The following is a 21,191-nucleotide window of genomic DNA, read 5'->3' as shown; positions in this document are numbered from 1 at the left end:
CAATGTCGTAAAAATTATTTCATTTGCCATGCGTAGTTGTTCCATGATGAATATCCATACAGTGGTAGAACCGCAAGATGTATGGCTACACCATTCATTCAATTGCGATTCAGCAAATGCGTAAAAATTTATAAAAAAGACAAAAAGAAAATCAGAATTCTGACACGAAATACGCTTGCTTGTATTATTCAAATGAAAAGCAGATATCACATACGTCGCAAAGGAAAAAATTTACTAATGTATTCGCTGTTGAATTCATTTGCGAAAGTCATGTCTCTTTCCTTTTTCAAGAAAACAGTTTTCAAATTTATTAGTTTCCCATTTTATTTATTTATTTTTTATCCAACCAAGACTCAAAATATTTTCCTACATTTTAGTACAGCATTTCCCTAGCTAGATGACAGTTCATTTTTGCAAACGATTCGCTTCCAAACGCAGAAGTTTGTTGCCAGGTTTGTAATTAAATTCTACGATTTTTCCTTTTTGCAAATAATTTTAAATAACGTTATTATTCATTAATAAAATTATTTAATAATTGTGTTTTTTGATATGAAGTGACGAAATTTTCAATTAAATAATTGAATTTTTTAGTTATTTAACTTTGAAAGACTAATTCAAATTAATTTCAATTGTTTTTTTTTTCCTGCAATCCTTAGTATTGTTTAAATCGATCTATGCAACATCAGTGAAAGATTTTAAAATTAGATAATATTGTTTTGTGCTTTTTAATTTTAATAATTTTTATAAAATGTGTTGTGAAAGTCATAACTAACGCGAATGGTGCTCCCGAAATTTTCTACCATACTCTATAATAAGTGTAATAATTACCCCCCCCCCTACCGTAAAAAATTGTGGACTTCGGGTACACAATAATTACGAATTAGAGAGTGTATTAGATGGAATTGGCATACAATAGTTACGAAATAATAACTTTAGACGTGATTTAGGATTTTTGCTAAATTTATTGCGTGATCCTTAACGAGTTCTTTGGCGATAAATACCTGGTAAGTGTTTAATAGTAAACGAAAATCGAATTTGTGTATTAGACGCGTTTTTTACCCAAACGAATGAAACTAAAATTGACAAAGAATTACAATTGTAATCACAAAATTGCATACCAAATTTCACATATTTAAGACACTGCGTTTTCGAGTTATCATCTTTACATACTTATGGAGGTATAGACAGACAGACGTTCAACCCCGGATTTGGCTCCAAATGTGATAGGTCTATTCACTATAGATGTTAAATATGTATGCCTAATTTTATCGATCGAGATCTCTTTCGTTTTGTAGTAATCGGATTAACTTATATTCGATAGACTTCCTCAGAAAGGAATTTACTCAACATTTGATAGAAATCTGTAAATTTGGCATTAAGAATATATACCAAATCTCATTTCTCCAGCTCAAAGAGATTTTGAATTATCTTCGTCACAGATACATACATATACCAAAAATATGTTTTGGAGCTCAGGGAGTTCTGAAATGTGGAATTTCATTAAAAATCTGGAGTTCGAATATTTTGACGATTACAGTCAATGATGATTACAGATAATGTTTCTCTATACTTTGTAGATGAGGAAGTAAAAAGACAGAGTTCCTTATGAATTTTAAATACAACGGAAACTTTAATAGAATATTGGAACAAAGAACTTATATTTTATGTACTCGTTATAAGTGGATAATCTGTTACGCACAATTACAACTAGAATTATTAGAGTTTGTCTTTCCAATAATATTTTGAAGCATGCCCACATTTAAAACGTTACTATCACAAGGGAAATTCGATTTATCGTTTCGATTATTTGTAGATTCAGGGACCAGAAATAAAATTTGACTTATCGAAAAATTTCGATTAAGAAAAGTTAAATCCAAAAATGATTACAGCGAAACAAAAAGGACTATTTTAAAAGAAAAAAAAAGGGGGGGGACAAAGATTCATTTTTAAAATTTAACAATTTTAATAAATACTATTAAATAGTAAATAATTAATTAAAAAGTAAATAATGTTAAATATGAAAAGTAATGATTATACATTTAAAAGCTTGAACAATAATTTCAATAAAAAGGAAAACAACTTCAATGACCAAACAGAACATATCATTTTCATTAACAGAATTACAAAATAAAACCTCAAAATAAAAAAAATAGATACAATATCTCACATCAAAGTTTTAAAAACTGTCATTTTGAATGCCTGAATCGTGAACAATAATGTAGCATTAAAATTTTGACCAGAATTTACAAATATTTCAATATTTTATTTAAAAATACTTCCAAAATTAAGAAATTGTGCAAATAAAAGTCTCAGTTTGGTCAGAGATTCTGGGCATGCGCAGACTTATCCCTTCTCTTATACACATGGCTTTCATGCATGGATTTGCACCATTATAGAATAAGAATAAATAAATAAACATTTGGCTTTAAATTCGGGCTCAAACAGGTCGTATGCTGCCTTGTGGTCCGAGTGTCGGCCTGCAAACCAATTGACGCAGGTTCGATCCGCGCCATCGGAATACTTTTTATTTTCACTTTTCTACATATTATTTATTTATTTTTTTAATTTTCAGTATAGAGAAAATTATTATTTTTCTTTCCACGTAGTAAAATTTTGACCAGAATTTACAAAGATTTCAATATATTACTTATAAAATCTTCCAAAATAAAGAAATTGTGCAAATAAAAGTCGCAGTTTGGTTAGAGATTCTTGGCATGCGCAGACTTATCCCTTCTCTTATACACATGGCTTTCATGCATGGATTTGCACCGTTATAGAATAAGAATAAATAAATAAACATTTGGCTTTAAATTCGGTCTCCAATAGGTCGTATGCTGCCTTGATGTCCGAGTGCCGGCCTGCAAACTAATTAACGCAGGTTCCATCCGCGCAATCGGAATCCTTTTTATTTTCACTTTTCTACATATTATTTATTTATTTTTTTATTTTTCAGTATAGAGAAAATTATTATTTTTCTTTCCACGTAGTAAAATTTTCACCAGAATTTACAAAGATTTCAATATATTATTTATAAAATCTTCCAAAATAAAGAAATTGCGCAAATAAAAGTCGCAGTTTGGTTAGAGATTCTGGGCATGCGCAGACTTATCCCTTCTCTTATACACATGGCTTTCTTGCATGGATTTGCACCATTATAGAATAAGAATAAATAAATAAACATTTGGCTTTAAATTCGGTCTCCAAGAGGTCGTATTCTGCCTAGTGTTCCGCGTGTCGGCCTGCAAACTAATCGACGCTGGTTCGATCCGCGCCATCGGAAACATTTTTATTTTCACTTTTCTACATATTATTTATTTATTTTTTTAATTTTCAGTATAGATAAAATTATTATTTTTCTTTCCACGTAGTAAAATTTTGACCTGAATTTACAAAGATTTCAATATATTATTTATAAAATCTTCCAAAATAAAGAAATTGTGCAAATAAAAGTCGCAGTTTGGTTAGAGATTCTGGGCATGCGCAGACTTATCCCTTCTCTTATACACATGGCTTTCGTGCATGGATTTGCACCATTATAGAATAAGAATAAATAAATAAACATTTGGCTTTAAATTCGGTCTCCAACAGGTCGTATGCTGCCTTGTGGTCCGAGTGTCGGCCTGCAAACTAATCGACGCGGGTTCGATCCGCGCCATCGGAATCCTTTTTATTTTCACTTTTCTACATATTATTTATTTATTTTTTTAATTTTCAGTATAGAGAAAATTATTATTTTTCTTTCCACGTAGTAAAATTTTGACCAGAATTTACAAAGATTTCAATATATTATTTATAAAATCTTCCAAAATAAAGAAATTGTGCAAATAAAAGTCTCAGTTTGGTTAGAGATTCTGGGCATGCGCAGACTTATCCCTTCTCTTATACACATGGCTTTCATGCATGGATTTGCACCATTATAGAATAAGAATAAATAAATAAACATTTGGCTTTAAATTCGGTCTCCAAGAGGTCGTATTCTGCCTAGTGTTCCGCGTGTCGGCCTGCAAACTAATCGACGCGGGTTCGATCCGCGCCATCGGAATCCTTTTTATTTTCACTTTTCTACATATTATTTATTTATTTTTTTATTTTTCAGTATAGAGAAAATTATTATTTTTCTTTCCACGTAGCAAAATTTTGACCAGAATTTACAAAGATTTCAATATATTATTTAAAAAATCTTCCAAAATAAAGAAATTGTGCAAATAAAAGTCGCACTTTGGTTAGAGATTCTGGGCATGCGCAGACTCATCCCTTCTCTTATACACATGGCTTTCGTGCATGGATTTGCACCATTATAGAATAAGAATAAATAAATAAACATGTGGCTTTAAATTCGGTCTCCAACAGGTCGTATGCTGAATTGTGGTCCGAGTGTCGGCCGGCAAACTAATTGACGCAGGTTCGATAAGCGCCATCGGAATCCTTTTTATTTTCACTTTTCTACATATTATTTATTTATTTTTTTAATTTTCAGTATAGAGAAAATTATTATTTTTCTTTCCACGTAGTAAAATTTTGACCAGAATTTACAAAGATTTCAATATATTATTTATAAAATCTTCCAAAATAAAGAAATTGTGCAAATAAAAGTCTCAGTTTGGTTAGAGATTCTGGGCATGCGCAGACTTATCCCTTCTCTTATACACATGGCTTTCGTGCATGGATTTGCACCATTATAGAATAAGAATAAATAAATAAACATTTGGCTTTAAATTCGGTCTCCAACAGGTCGTATGCTGCCTTGTGGTCCGAGTGTCGGCCTGCAAACTAATCGACGCGGGTTCGATCCGCGCCATCGGAATCCTTTTTATTTTCACTTTTCTACATATTATTTATTTATTTTTTTAATTTTCAGTATAGAGAAAATTATTATTTTTCTTTCCACGTAGTAAAATTTTGACCAGAATTTACAAAGATTTCAATATATTATTTATAAAATCTTCCAAAATAAAGAAATTGTGCAAATAAAAGTCTCAGTTTGGTTAGAGATTCTGGGCATGCGCAGACTTATCCCTTCTCTTATACACATGGCTTTCATGCATGGATTTGCACCATTATAGAATAAGAATAAATAAATAAACATTTGGCTTTAAATTCGGTCTCCAAGAGGTCGTATTCTGCCTAGTGTTCCGCGTGTCGGCCTGCAAACTAATCGACGCGGGTTCGATCCGCGCCATCGGAATCCTTTTTATTTTCACTTTTCTACATATTATTTATTTATTTTTTTATTTTTCAGTATAGAGAAAATTATTATTTTTCTTTCCACGTAGCAAAATTTTGACCAGAATTTACAAAGATTTCAATATATTATTTAAAAAATCTTCCAAAATAAAGAAATTGTGCAAATAAAAGTCGCACTTTGGTTAGAGATTCTGGGCATGCGCAGACTCATCCCTTCTCTTATACACATGGCTTTCGTGCATGGATTTGCACCATTATAGAATAAGAATAAATAAATAAACACGTGGCTTTAAATTCGGTCTCCAACAGGTCGTATGCTGAATTGTGGTCCGAGTGTCGGCCGGCAAACTAATTGACGCAGGTTCGATAAGCGCCATCGGAATCCTTTTTATTTTCACTTTTCTACATATTATTTATTTATTTTTTTAATTTTCAGTATAGAGAAAATTATTATTTTTCTTTCCACGTAGTAAAATTTTGACCAGAATTTACAAAGATTTCAATATATTATTTATAAAATCTTCCAAAATAAAGAAATTGTGCAAATAAAAGTCTCAGTTTGGTTAGAGATTCTGGGCATGCGCAGACTTATCCCTTCTCTTATACACATGGCTTTCGTGCATGGATTTGCACCATTATAGAATAAGAATAAATAAATAAACATTTGGCTTTAAATTCGGTCTCCAACAGGTCGTATGCTGCCTTGTGGTCCGAGTGTCGGCCTGCAAACTAATTGACGCAGGTTCGATCCGCGCCATCGGGATCATTTTTATTTTCACTTTTCTACATATTATTTATTTATTTTTTTAATTTTCAGTATAGAGAAAATTATTATTTTTCTCTCCACCAAGGAAAATTTTGAAAAGAATTTACAAAGATTTCAATATATTATTTATAAAATCTTCCAAAATAAAGAAATTGTGCAAATAAAAGTCTCAGTTTGGTCAGACATTCTGGGCATGCGCAGACTTATCCCTTCTCTTATACACATGGCTTTCATGCATGGATTTGCACCATTATAGAATAAGAATAAATAAATAAACATTTGGCTTTAAATTCGGTCTCCAAGAGGTCGTATTCTGCCTAGTGTTCCGCGTGTCGGCCTGCAAACTAATTGACGCAGTTTCGATACGCGCCATCGGAATCCTTTTTATTTTCACTTTTCTACATATTATTTATTTATTTTTTTATTTTTCAGTATAGAGAAAATTATTATTTTTCTTTCCACGTAGCAAAATTTTGACCAGAATTTACAAAGATTTCAATATATTATTTAAAAAATCTTCCAAAATAAAGAAATTGTGCAAATAAAAGTCGCACTTTGGTTAGAGATTCTGGGCATGCGCAGACTCATCCCTTCTCTTATACACATGGCTTTCATGCATGGATTTGCACCATTATAGAATAAGAATAAATAAATAAACATGTGGCTTTAACTTCGGTCTTCGCCAGGTCGTATGCTGCCTTGTGGTCCGAGTGTCGGCCGGCAAACTAATTGACGCAGGTTCGATCCGCGAAATCGGAATCCTTTTTATTTTCACTTTTCTACATATTATTTATTTATTTTTTTAATTTTCAGTAGGGAGAAAATTATTATTTTTCTTTCCACGTAGTAAAATTTTGACCAGAATTTACAAAGATTTCAATATATTATTTATAAAATCTTCCAAAATAAAGAAATTGTGCAAATAAAAGTCTCAGTTTGGTTAGAGATTCTGGGCATGCGCAGACTTATCCCTTCTCTTATACACATGGCTTTCATGCATGGATTTGCACCATTATAGAATAAGAATAAATAAATAAACATGTGGCTTTCAATTCGGTCTCCAACAGGACGTATGCTGCCTTGTTGTCCGAGTGTCGGCCTGCAAACTAATCGACGCGGGTTCGATCCGCGCCATCGGAATCCTTTTTATTTTCACTTTTCTACATATTATTTATTTATTTTTTTAATTTTCAGTATAGAGAAAATTATTATTTTTCTTTCCACGTAGCAAAATTTTGACCAGAATTTACAAAGATTTCAATATATTATTTAAAAAATCTTCCAAAATAAAGAAATTGTGCAAATAAAAGTCGCACTTTGGTTCGGGATTCTTGGCATGCGCAGACTCATACCTTCTCTTATACACATGGCTTTCATGCATGGATTTGCACCATTATAGAATAAGAATAAATAAATAAACATGTGGCTTTAAATTCGGTCTCCAACAGGTCGTATGCTGCCTTGTGGTCCGAGTGTCGGCCGGCAAACTAATTGACGCAGGTTCGATCCGCGCCATCGGAATCCTTTTTATTTTCACTTTTCTACATATTATTTATTTATTTTTTTAATTTTCAGTATAGAGAAAATTATTATTTTTCTTTCCACGTAGTAAAATTTTGACCAGAATTTACAAAGATTTCAATATATTATTTATAAAATCTTCCAAAATAAAGAAATTGTGCAAATAAAAGTCTCAGTTTGGTTAGAGATTCTGGGCATGCGCAGACTTATCCCTTCTCTTATACACATGGCTTTCGTGCATGGATTTGCACCATTATAGAATAAGAATAAATAAATAAACATTTGGCTTTAAATTCGGTCTCCAACAGGTCGTATGCTGCCTTGTGGTCCTAGTGTCGGCCTGCAAACTAATTGACGCAGTTTCGATCCGCGCCATCGGAATCCTTTTTATTTTCACTTTTCTACATATTATTTATTTATTTTTTTAATTTTCAGTATAGAGAAAATTATTATTTTTCTTTCCCCGTAGTAAAATTTTGACCAGAATTTACAAAGATTTCAATATATTATTTATAAAATCTTCCAAAATAAAGAAATTGTGCAAATAAAAGTCTCAGTTTGGTTAGAGATTCTGGGCATGCGCAGACTTATCCCTTCTCTTATACACATGGCTTTCGTGCATGGATTTGCACCATTATAGAATAAGAATAAATAAATAAACATTTGGCTTTAAATTCGGTCTCCAACAGGTCGTATGCTGCCTTGTGGTCCGAGTGTCGGCCTGCAAACTAATCGACGCGGGTTCGATCCGCGCCATCGGAATCCTTTTTATTTTCACTTTTCTACATATTATTTATTTATTTTTTTATTTTTCAGTATAGAGAAAATTATTATTTTTCTTTCCACGTAGCAAAATTTTGACCAGAATTTACAAAGATTTCAATATATTATTTAAAAAATCTTCCAAAATAAAGAAATTGTGCAAATAAAAGTCGCACTTTGGTTAGAGATTCTGGGCATGCGCAGACTCATCCCTTCTCTTATACACATGGCTTTCATGCATGGATTTGCACCATTATAGAATAAGAATAAATAAATAAACATGTGGCTTTAAATTCGGTCTCCAACAGGTCGTATGCTGCCTTGTGGTCCGAGTGTCTTCCGGCAAAATAATTGACGCAGGTTCGATCCGCGCCATCGGAATCCTTTTTATTTTCACTTTTCTACATATTATTTATTTATTTTTTTAATTTTCAGTATAGAGAAAATTATTATTTTTCTTTCCACGTAGTAAAATTTTGACCAGAATTTACAAAGATTTCAATATATTATTTATAAAATCTTCCAAAATAAAGAAATTGTGCAAATAAAAGTCTCAGTTTGGTTAGAGATTCTGGGCATGCGCAGACTTATCCCTTCTCTTATACACATGGCTTTCATGCATGGATTTGCACCATTATAGAATAAGAATAAATAAATAAACATTTGGCTTTAAATTCGGTCTCCAAGAGGTCGTATTCTGCCTAGTGTTCCGCGTGTCGGCCGGCAAACTAATTGACGCAGGTTCGATCCGCGCCATCGGAATCCTTTTTATTTTCACTTTTCTACATATTATTTATTTATTTTTTTAATTTTCAGTATAGAGAAAATTATTATTTTTCTTTCCACGTAGTAAAATTTTGACCAGAATTTACAAAGATTTCAATATATTATTTATAAAATCTTCCAAAATAAAGAAATTGTGCAAATAAAAGTCTCAGTTTGGTTAGAGATTCTGGGCATGCGCAGACTTATCCCTTCTCTTATACACATGGCTTTCGTGCATGGATTTGCACCATTATAGAATAAGAATAAATAAATAAACATTTGGCTTTAAATTCGGTCTCCAACAGGTCGTATGCTGCCTTGTGGTCCGAGTGTCGGCCGGCAAACTAATTGACGCAGGTTCGATCCGCGCCATCGGAATCCTTTTTATTTTCACTTTTCTACATATTATTTATTTATTTTTTTAATTTTCAGTATAGAGAAAATTATTATTTTTCTTTCCACGTAGTAAAATTTTGACCAGAATTTACAAAGATTTCAATATATTATTTATAAAATCTTCCAAAATAAAGAAATTGTGCAAATAAAAGTCTCAGTTTGGTTAGAGATTCTGGGCATGCGCAGACTTATCCCTTCTCTTATACACATGGCTTTCGTGCATGGATTTGCACCATTATAGAATAAGAATAAATAAATAAACATTTGGCTTTAAATTCGGTCTCCAACAGGTCGTATGCTGCCTTGTGGTCCTAGTGTCGGCCTGCAAACTAATTGACGCAGTTTCGATCCGCGCCATCGGAATCCTTTTTATTTTCACTTTTCTACATATTATTTATTTATTTTTTTAATTTTCAGTATAGAGAAAATTATTATTTTTCTTTCCCCGTAGTAAAATTTTGACCAGAATTTACAAAGATTTCAATATATTATTTATAAAATCTTCCAAAATAAAGAAATTGTGCAAATAAAAGTCTCAGTTTGGTTAGAGATTCTGGGCATGCGCAGACTTATCCCTTCTCTTATACACATGGCTTTCGTGCATGGATTTGCACCATTATAGAATAAGAATAAATAAATAAACATTTGGCTTTAAATTCGGTCTCCAACAGGTCGTATGCTGCCTTGTGGTCCGAGTGTCGGCCTGCAAACTAATCGACGCGGGTTCGATCCGCGCCATCGGAATCCTTTTTATTTTCACTTTTCTACATATTATTTATTTATTTTTTTATTTTTCAGTATAGAGAAAATTATTATTTTTCTTTCCACGTAGCAAAATTTTGACCAGAATTTACAAAGATTTCAATATATTATTTAAAAAATCTTCCAAAATAAAGAAATTGTGCAAATAAAAGTCGCACTTTGGTTAGAGATTCTGGGCATGCGCAGACTCATCCCTTCTCTTATACACATGGCTTTCATGCATGGATTTGCACCATTATAGAATAAGAATAAATAAATAAACATTTGGCTTTAAATTCGGTCTCCAAGAGGTCGTATTCTGCCTAGTGTTCCGCGTGTCGGCCTGCAAACTAATCGACGCTGGTTCGATCCGCGCCATCGGAAACATTTTTATTTTCACTTTTCTACATATTATTTATTTATTTTTTTAATTTTCAGTATAGATAAAATTATTATTTTTCTTTCCACGTAGTAAAATTTTGACCTGAATTTACAAAGATTTCAATATATTATTTATAAAATCTTCCAAAATAAAGAAATTGTGCAAATAAAAGTCTCAGTTTGGTTAGAGATTCTGGGCATGCGCAGACTTATCCCTTCTCTTATACACATGGCTTTCGTGCATGGATTTGCACCATTATAGAATAAGAATAAATAAATAAACATTTGGCTTTAAATTCGGTCTCCAACAGGTCGTATGCTGCCTTGTGGTCCGAGTGTCGGCCTGCAAACTAATTGACGCAGTTTCGATCCGCGCCATCGGAATCCTTTTTATTTTCACTTTTCTACATATTATTTATTTATTTTTTTAATTTTCAGTATAGAGAAAATTATTATTTTTCTTTCCACGTAGTAAAATTTTGACCAGAATTTACAAAGATTTCAATATATTATTTATAAAATCTTCCAAAATAAAGAAATTGTGCAAATATAAGTCTCAGTTTGGTTAGAGATTCTGGGCATGCGCAGACTTATCCCTTCTCTTATACACATGGCTTTCGTGCATGGATTTGCACCATTATAGAATAAGAATAAATAAATAAACATTTGGCTTTAAATTCGGTCTCCAACAGGTCGTATGCTGCCTTGTGGTCCGAGTGTCGGCCTGCAAACTAATCGACGCGGGTTCGATCCGCGCCATCGGAATCCTTTTTATTTTCACTTTTCTACATATTATTTATTTATTTTTTTTAATTTTCAGTATATAGAAAATTATTATTTTTCTTTTCTATTAGTAAAAGTTTGACCAGAAATTACAAAGATTTCAATATATTATTTAAAAAAACTTCCAAAATAAAGAAAGTGTGCAAATAAAAGTCTCAGTTTGGTTAGAGATTCTGGGCATGCGCAGACTTATCCCTTCTCTTATACACATGGCTTTCGTGCATGGATTTGCACCATTATAGAATAAGAATAAATAAATAAACATTTGGCTTTAAATTCGGTCTCCAACAGGTCGTATGCTGCCTTGTGGTCCGAGTGTCGGCCTGCAAACTAATCGACGCGGGTTTGATCCGCGCCATCGGAATCCTTTTTTTTTCACTTTTCTACATATTATTTATTTATTTTTTTAATTTTCAGTATATAGAAAATTATTATTTTTCTTTTCTATTAGTAAAAGTTTGACCAGAAATTACAAAGATTTCAATATATTATTTAAAAAAACTTCCAAAATAAAGAAAGTGTGCAAATAAAAGTCTCAGTTTGGTTAGAGATTCTGGGCATGCGCAGACTTATCCCTTCTCTTATACACATGGCTTTCGTGCATGGATTTGCACCATTATAGAATAAGAATAAATAAATAAACATTTGGCTTTAAATTCGGTCTCCATCAGGTCGTATGCTGCCTTGTGGTCCGAGTGTCGGCCTGCAAAATAATTGACGCAGGTTCGATCCGCGAAATCGGAATCCTTTTTATTTTCACTTTTCTACATATTATTTATTTATTTTTTTATTTTTCAGTATAGAGAAAATTATTATTTTTCTTTCCACGTAGCAAAATTTTGACCAGAATTTACAAAGATTTCAATATATTATTTAAAAAATCTTCCAAAATAAAGAAATTCTGCAAATAAAAGTCGCAATTTGGTTAGAGATTCTGGGCATGCGCAGACTCATCCCTTCTCTTATACACATGGCTTTCATGCATGGATTTGCACCATTATAGAATAAGAATAAATAAATAAACATGTGGCTTTAAATTCGGTCTCCAACAGGTCGTATGCTGCATTGTGGTCCGAGTGTCGGCCGGCAAAATAATTGACGCAGGTTCGATCCGCGCCATCGGAATCCTTTTTATTTTCACTTTTCTTCATATTATTTATTTATTTTTTTAATTTTCAGTATAGAGAAAATTATTATTTTTCTTTCCACGTAGTAAAATTTTGACCAGAATTTACAAAGATTTCAATATATTATTTATAAAATCTTCCAAAATAAAGAAATTGTGCAAATAAAAGTCTCAGTTTGGTTAGAGATTCTGGGCATGCGCAGACTTATCCCTTCTCTTATACACATGGCTTTCATGCATGGATTTGCACCATTATAGAATAAGAATAAATAAATAAACATGTGGCTTTAAATTCGGTCTCCAACAGGTCGTATGCTGCCTTGTGGTCCGAGTGTCGGCCGGCAAACTAATTGACGCAGGTTCGATCCGCGCCATCGGAATCCTTTTTATTTTCACTTTTCTACATATTATTTATTTATTTTTTTAATTTTCAGTAGAGAGAAAATTATTATTTTTCTTTCCACGTAGTAAAATTTTGACCAGAATTTACAAAGATTTCAATATATTATTTAAAAAATCTTCCAAAATAAAGAAATTCTGCAAATAAAAGTCGCACTTTGGTTAGAGATTCTGGGCATGCGCAGACTCATCCCTTCTCTTATACACATGGCTTTCATGCATGGATTTGCACCATTATAGAATAAGAATAAATAAATAAACATGTGGCTTTAACTTCGGTCTTCGCCAGGTCGTATGCTGCCTTGTGGTCCGAGTGTCGGCCGGCAAACTAATTGACGCAGGTTCGATCCGCGAAATCGGACTCCTTTTTATTTTCACTTTTCTACATATTGTTTATTTATTTTTTTATTTTTCAGTATAGAGAAAATTATTATTTTTCTTTCCACGTAGTAAAATTTTGACCAGAATTTACAAAGATTTCAATATATTATTTATAAAATCTTCCAAAATAAAGAAATTGTGCAAATAAAAGTCGCAGTTTGGTTAGAGATTCTGGGTATGCGCAGACTTATCCCTTCTCTTATACACATGGCTTTCATGCATGGATTTGCCCCATTATAGAATGAAAATAAATAAATAAACATGTGGCTTTAAATTCGGTCTCCAACAGGTCGTATGCTGCCTTGTGGTCCGAGTGTCTTCCGGCAAACTAATTGACGCATGTTCGATCCGCGACATCCGAATCCTTTTTATTTTAACTTATCTACATATTATTTATTTATTTTTTTAATTTTCAGTATAGAGAAAATTATTATTTTTCTTTCCACGTAGTAAAATTTTGACCAGAAATTACAAAGATTTCAATATACTATTTAAAAAAACTTCCAAAATAAAGAAATTGTGCAAATAAAATTCGCAGTTTGGTTAGAGATTCTGGACATGCGCAGACTTATCCCTTCTCTTATACACATGGCTTTCATGCATGGATTTGCACCATTACAGAATAAAAATAAATAAATAAACATGTGGCTTTAAATTCGGTCTCTAAGAGGTCGTATGCTGCCTAGTGGTCCGAGTGTCGGCCTGCTAACCAATTGACGCAGGTTCGATCCGCGCCATCGGAATCATTTTTATTTTCACTTTTCTACATATTATTTATTTATTTTTTTAATTTTCAGTATATAGAAAATTATTATTTTTCTTTTCTAGTAGTAAAAGTTTGACCAGAAATTACAAAGATTTCAATATATTATTTAAAAAAACTTCCAAAATAAAGAAATTGTGCAAATAAAAGTCGCAGATGGTTAGAGATTCTGGGCATGCACAGACTTATCCCTTCTCATATACACATGACTTTCATGCATGGATTTGCACCATTACAGAATAAAAATAAATAAATAAACATTTGGCTTTAAATTCGGTCTCCAACAGGTCGTATGCTGCCTTGTTGTCCGAGTGTCGGCCTGCAAACTAATCGACGCGGGTTCGATCCGCGCCATCGGAATAATTTTTATTTTCACTTTTCTACATATTGTTTATTTATTTTTTTTATTTTTCAGTATAGAGAAAATTATTATTTTTCTTTCCACGTAGTAAAATTTTGACCAGAATTTACAAAGATTTCAATATATTATTTATAAAATCTTCCAAAATAAAGAAATTGTGCAAATAAAAGTCGCAGTTTGGTTAGAGATTCTGGGCATGCGCAGACTTATCCCTTCTCTTATACACATGGCTTTCATGCATGGATTTGCACCATTATAGAATAAGAATAAATAAATAAACATTTGGCTTTAAATTCGGTCTCCAACAGGTCGTATGCTGCCTTGTTGTCCGAGTGTCGGCCTGCAAACTAATCGACGCGGGTTCGATCCGCGCCATCGGAATCCTTTTTATTTTCACTTTTCTACATATTGTTTATTTATTTTTTTATTTTTCAGTATAGTGAAAATTATTATTTTTCTTTCCACGTAGTAAAATTTTGACCAGAATTTAGAAAGATTTCAATATATTATTTATAAAATCTTCCAAAATAAAGAAATTGTGCAAATAAAAGTCGCAGTTTGGTTAGAGATTCTGGGCATGCGCAGACTTATCCCTTCTCTTATACACATGGCTTTCATGCATGGATTTGCACCATTATAGAATAAGAATAAATAAATAAACATTTGGCTTTAAATTCGGTCTCCAACAGGTCGTATGCTGCCTTGTTGTCCGAGTGTCGGCCTGCAAACTAATCGACGCGGGTTCGATCCGCGCCATCGGAATCATTTTTATTTTCACTTTTCTACATATTATTTATTTATTTTTTTAATTTTCAGTATAGAGAAAATTATTATTTTTCTTTTCTAGTAGTAAAAGTTTGACCAGAAATTACAAAGATTTCAATATATTATTTAAAAAATCTTCCAAAATAAAGAAATTGTGCAAATAAAAGTCGCAGTTTGGTTAGAGATTCTGGGCATGCGCAGACTTATCCCTTCTCTTATACACATGGCTTTCATGCATGGATTTGCACCATTATAGAATAAGAATAAATAAATAAACATTTAGCTTTAAATTCGGTCTCCAACAGCTCGTATGCTGCCTTGTTGTCCGAGTGTCGGCCTGCAAACTAATTGACGCGGGTTCGATCCGCGCAATCGGAATCCTTTTTATTTTCACTTTTCTACATATTGTTTATTTATTTTTTTATTTTTCAGTATAGAGAAAATTATTATTTTTCTTTCCACGTAGTAAAATTTTGACCAGAATTTACAAAGATTTCAATATATTATTTATAAAATCTTCCAAAATAAAGAAATTGTGCAAATAAAAGTCGCAGTTTGGTTAGAGATTCTGGGTATGCGCAGACTTATCCCTTCTCTTATACACATGGCTTTCATGCATGGATTTGCCCCATTATAGAATGAAAATAAATAAATAAACATGTGGCTTTAAATTCGGTCTCCAACAGGTCGTATGCTGCCTTGTGGTCCGAGTGTCTTCCGGCAAACTAATTGACGCATGTTCGATCCGCGACATCCGAATCCTTTTTATTTTAACTTATCTACATATTATTTATTTATTTTTTTAATTTTCAGTATAGAGAAAATTATTATTTTTCTTTCCACGTAGTAAAATTTTGACCAGAAATTACAAAGATTTCAATATACTATTTAAAAAAACTTCCAAAATAAAGAAATTGTGCAAATAAAATTCGCAGTTTGGTTAGAGATTCTGGACATGCGCAGACTTATCCCTTCTCTTATACACATGGCTTTCATGCATGGATTTGCACCATTACAGAATAAAAATAAATAAATAAACATGTGGCTTTAAATTCGGACTCTAAGAGGTCGTATGCTGCCTAGTGGTCCGAGTGTCGGCCTGCTAACCAATTGACGCAGGTTCGATCCGCGCCATCGGAATCATTTTTATTTTCACTTTTCTACATATTATTTATTTATTTTTTTAATTTTCAGTATATAGAAAATTATTATTTTTCTTTTCTAGTAGTAAAAGTTTGACCAGAAATTACAAAGATTTCAATATATTATTTAAAAAAACTTCCAAAATAAAGAAATTGTGCAAATAAAAGTCGCAGATGGTTAGAGATTCTGGGCATGCACAGACTTATCCCTTCTCATATACACATGACTTTCATGCATGGATTTGCACCATTACAGAATAAAAATAAATAAATAAACATTTGGCTTTAAATTCGGTCTCCAACAGGTCGTATGCTGCCTTGTTGTCCGAGTGTCGGCCTGCAAACTAATCGACGCGGGTTCGATCCGCGCCATCGGAATAATTTTTATTTTCACTTTTCTACATATTGTTTATTTATTTTTTTTATTTTTCAGTATAGAGAAAATTATTATTTTTCTTTCCACGTAGTAAAATTTTGACCAGAATTTACAAAGATTTCAATATATTATTTATAAAATCTTCCAAAATAAAGAAATTGTGCAAATAAAAGTCGCAGTTTGGTTAGAGATTCTGGGCATGCGCAGACTTATCCCTTCTCTTATACACATGGCTTTCATGCATGGATTTGCACCATTATAGAATAAGAATAAATAAATAAACATTTGGCTTTAAATTCGGTCTCCAACAGGTCGTATGCTGCCTTGTTGTCCGAGTGTCGGCCTGCAAACTAATCGACGCGGGTTCGATCCGCGCCATCGGAATCCTTTTTATTTTCACTTTTCTACATATTGTTTATTTATTTTTTTATTTTTCAGTATAGTGAAAATTATTATTTTTCTTTCCACGTAGTAAAATTTTGACCAGAATTTAGAAAGATTTCAATATATTATTTATAAAATCTTCCAAAATAAAGAAATTGTGCAAATAAAAGTCGCAGTTTGGTTAGAGATTCTGGGCATGCGCAGACTTATCCCTTCTCTTATACACATGGCTTTCATGCATGGATTTGCACCATTATAGAATAAGAATAAATAAATAAACATTTGGCTTTAAATTCGGTCTCCAACAGGTCGTATGCTGCCTTGTTGTCCGAGTGTCGGCCTGCAAACTAATCGACGCGGGTTCGATCCGCGCCATCGGAATCATTTTTATTTTCACTTTTCTACATATTATTTATTTATTTTTTTAATTTTCAGTATAGAGAAAATTATTATTTTTCTTTTCTAGTAGTAAAAGTTTGACCAGAAATTACAAAGATTTCAATATATTATTTAAAAAATCTTCCAAAATAAAGAAATTGTGCAAATAAAAGTCGCAGTTTGGTTAGAGATTCTGGGCATGCGCAGACTTATCCCTTCTCTTATACACATGGCTTTCATGCATGGATTTGCACCATTATAGAATAAGAATAAATAAATAAACATTTAGCTTTAAATTCGGTCTCCAACAGCTCGTATGCTGCCTTGTTGTCCGAGTGTCGGCCTGCAAACTAATTGACGCGGGTTCGATCCGCGCAATCGGAATCCTTTTTATTTTCACTTTTCTACATATTGTTTATTTATTTTTTTATTTTTCAGTATAGAGAAAATTATTATTTTTCTTTCCACGTAGTAAAATTTTGACCAGAATTTACAAAGATTTCAATATATTATTTATAAAATCTTCCAAAATAAAGAAATTGTGCAAATAAAAGTCGCAGTTTGGTTAGAGATTCTGGGCATGCGCAGACTTATCCCTTCTTTTATACACATGGCTTTCATGCATGGATTTGCACCATTATAGAATAAGAATAAATAAATAAACATTTGGCTTTAAATTCGGTCTCCAACAGGTCGTATGCTGCCTTGTTGTCCGAGTGTCGGCCTGCAAACTAATTGACGCGGGTTCGATCCGCGCAATCGGAATCTTTTTTATTTTCACTTTTCTACATATTGTTTATTTATTTTTTTATTTTTCAGTATAGAGAAAATTATTATTTTTCTTTCCACGTAGTAAAATTTTGACCAGAATTTACAAAGATTTCAATATATTATTTATAAAATCTTCCAAAATAAAGAAATTGTTCAAATAAAAGTCGCAGTTTGGTTAGAGATTCTGGGCATGCGCAGACTTATCCCTTCTCTTATACACATGGCTTTCATGCATGGATTTGCACCATTATAGAATAAGAATAAATAAATAAACATTTGGCTTTAAATTCGGTCTCCAACAGGTCGTATGCTGCCTTGTTGTCCGAGTGTCGGCCTGCAAACTAATCGACGCGGGTTCGATCCGCGCCATCGGAATCCTTTTTATTTTCACTTTTCTACATATTGTTTATTTATTTTTTTATTTTTCAGTATAGAGAAAATTATTATTTTTCTTTCCACGTAGTAAAACTTTGACCAGAATTTACAAAGATTTCAATATATTATTTATAAAATCTTCCAAAATAAAGAAATTGTGCAAATAAAAGTCGCAGTTTGGTTAGAGATTCTGGGCATGCGCAGACTTATCCCTTCTCTTATACACATGGCTTTCATGCATGGATTTGCACCATTATAGAATAAGAATAAATAAATAAACATTTGGCTTTAAATTCGGTCTCCAACAGGTCGTATGCTGCCTTGTTGTCCGAGTGTCGGCCTGCAAACTAATCGACGCGGGTTCGATCCGCGCCATCGGAATCCTTTTTATTTTCACTTTTCTACATATTGTTTATTTATTTTTTTATTTTTCAGTATAGAGAAAATTATTATTTTTCTTTCCACGTAGTAAAACTTTGACCAGAATTTACAAAGATTTCAATATATTATTTATAAAATCTTCCAAAATAAAGAAATTGTGCAAATAAAAGTCGCAGTTTGGTTAGAGATTCTGGGCATGCGCAGACTTATCCCTTCTCTTATACACATGGCTTTCATGCATGGATTTGCACCATTATAGAATAAGAATAAATAAATAAACATTTGGCTTTAAATTCGGTCTCCAACAGGTCGTATGCTGCCTTGTTGTCCGAGTGTCGGCCTGCAAACTAATTGACGCGGGTTCGATCCGCGCAATCGGAATCCTTTTTATTTTCACTTTTCTACATATTGTTTATTTATTTTTTTATTTTTCAGTATAGAGAAAATTATTATTTTTCTTTCCACGTAGTAAAATTTTGACCAGAATTTACAAAGATTTCAATATATTATTTATAAAATCTTCCAAAATAAAGAAATTGTGCAAATAAAAGTCGCAGTTTGGTTAGAGATTCTGGGCATGCGCAGACTTATCCCTTCTCTTATACACATGGCTTTCATGCATGGATTTGCACCATTATAGAATAAGAATAAATAAATAAACATTTGGCTTTAAATTCGGTCTCCAACAGGTCGTATGCTGCCTTGTTTTCCGAGTGTCGGCCTGCAAACTAATTGACGCGGGTTCGATCCGCGCCATCGGAATCCTTTTTATTTTCACTTTTCTACATATTGTTTATTTATTTTTTTATTTTTCAGTATAGAGAAAATTATTATTTTTCTTTCCACGTAGTAAAATTTTGACCAGAATTTACAAAGATTTCAGTATATTATTTATAAAATCTTCCAAAATAAAGAAATTGTGCAAATAAAAGTCGCAGTTTGGTTAGAGATTCTGGGCATGCGCAGACTTATCCCTTCTCTTATACACATGGCTTTCAGGCATGGATTTGCACCATTATAGAATAAGAATAAATAAATAAACATTTGGCTTTAAATTCGGTCTCCAACAGGTCGTATGCTGCCTTGTTGTCCGAGTGTCGGCCTGCAAACTAATCGACGCAGGTTCGATCCGCGCCATCGGAATCCTTTTTATTTTCACTTTTCTACATATTGTTTATTTATTTTTTTATTTTTCAGTATAGAGAAAATTATTATTTTTCTTTCCACGTAGTAAAATTTTGACCAGAATTTACAAAGATTTCAATATATTATTTATAAAATCTTCCAAAATAAAGAAATTGTGCAAATAAAAGTCGCAGTTTGGTTAGAGATTCTGGGCATGCGCAGACTTATCCCTTCTCTTATACACATGGCTTTCATGCATGGATTTGCCCCATTATAGAATGAAAATAAATAAATAAACATGTGGCTTTAAATTCGGTCTCCAACAGGTCGTATGCTGCCTTGTGGTCCGAGTGTCTTCCGGCAAACTAATTGACGCATGTTCGATCCGCGCCATCCGAATCCTTTTTATTTTAACTTATCTACATATTATTTATTTATTTTTTTAATTTTCAGTATAGAGAAAATTATTATTTTTCTTTCCACGTAGTAAAATTTTGACCAGAAATTACAAAGATTTCAATATATTATTTAAAAAAACTTCCAAAATAAAGAAATTGTGCAAATAAAATTCGCAGTTTGGTTAGAGATTCTGGGCATGCGCAGACTTATCCCTTCTCTTATACACATGGCTTTCATGCATGGATTTGCACCATTACAGAATAAAAATAAATAAATAAACATGTGGCTTTAAATTCGGTCTCTAAGAGGTCGTCTGCTGCCTAGAGGTCCGAGTGTCGGCCTGCTAACTAATTGACGCAGGTTCGATCCGCGCCATCGGAATCATTTTTATTTTCACTTTTCTACATATTATTTATTTATTTTTTTAATTTTCAGTATATAGAAAATTATTATTTTTCTTTTCTAGTAGTAAAATTTTGACCAGAAATTACAAAGATTTCAATATATTATTTAAAAAAACTTCCAAAATAAAGAAATTGTGCAAATAAAATTCGCAGTTTGGTTAGAGATTCTGGGCATGCGCAGACTTATCCCTTCTCTTATACACATGGCTTTCATGCATGGATTTGCACCATTACAGAATAAAAATAAATAAATAAACATGTGGCTTTAAATTCGGTCTCTAAGAGGTCGTCTGCTGCCTAGAGGTCCGAGTGTCGGCCTGCTAACTAATTGACGCAGGTTCGATCCGCGCCATCGGAATCAT

General features: G+C 32.4%; 1 protein-coding gene across 1 annotated transcript in view; it reads left to right on the top strand.

Annotated features, from left to right (window-relative positions):
- Positions 1–389: 389 nt before the first annotated feature.
- Positions 390–21,191, top strand: part of LOC129957321 (15-hydroxyprostaglandin dehydrogenase [NAD(+)]-like) — a 214,553-nt gene continuing 193,751 nt past the window's right edge. Inside the window, exon 1 of the mRNA XM_056069592.1 lies at positions 390–452. The gene's annotated coding sequence lies outside the window, so the exon portion shown is untranslated. The remainder of the gene's footprint in view (positions 453–21,191) is intronic.

This window comes from Argiope bruennichi, chromosome 11, assembly GCF_947563725.1.
Source record: "Argiope bruennichi chromosome 11, qqArgBrue1.1, whole genome shotgun sequence".
NCBI classification, from domain to species: domain Eukaryota; kingdom Metazoa; phylum Arthropoda; class Arachnida; order Araneae; family Araneidae; genus Argiope; species Argiope bruennichi.
The sequence above is the reverse complement of the archived record's forward strand: the minus strand, read 5'-3'. Positions and strand labels throughout refer to the sequence as shown.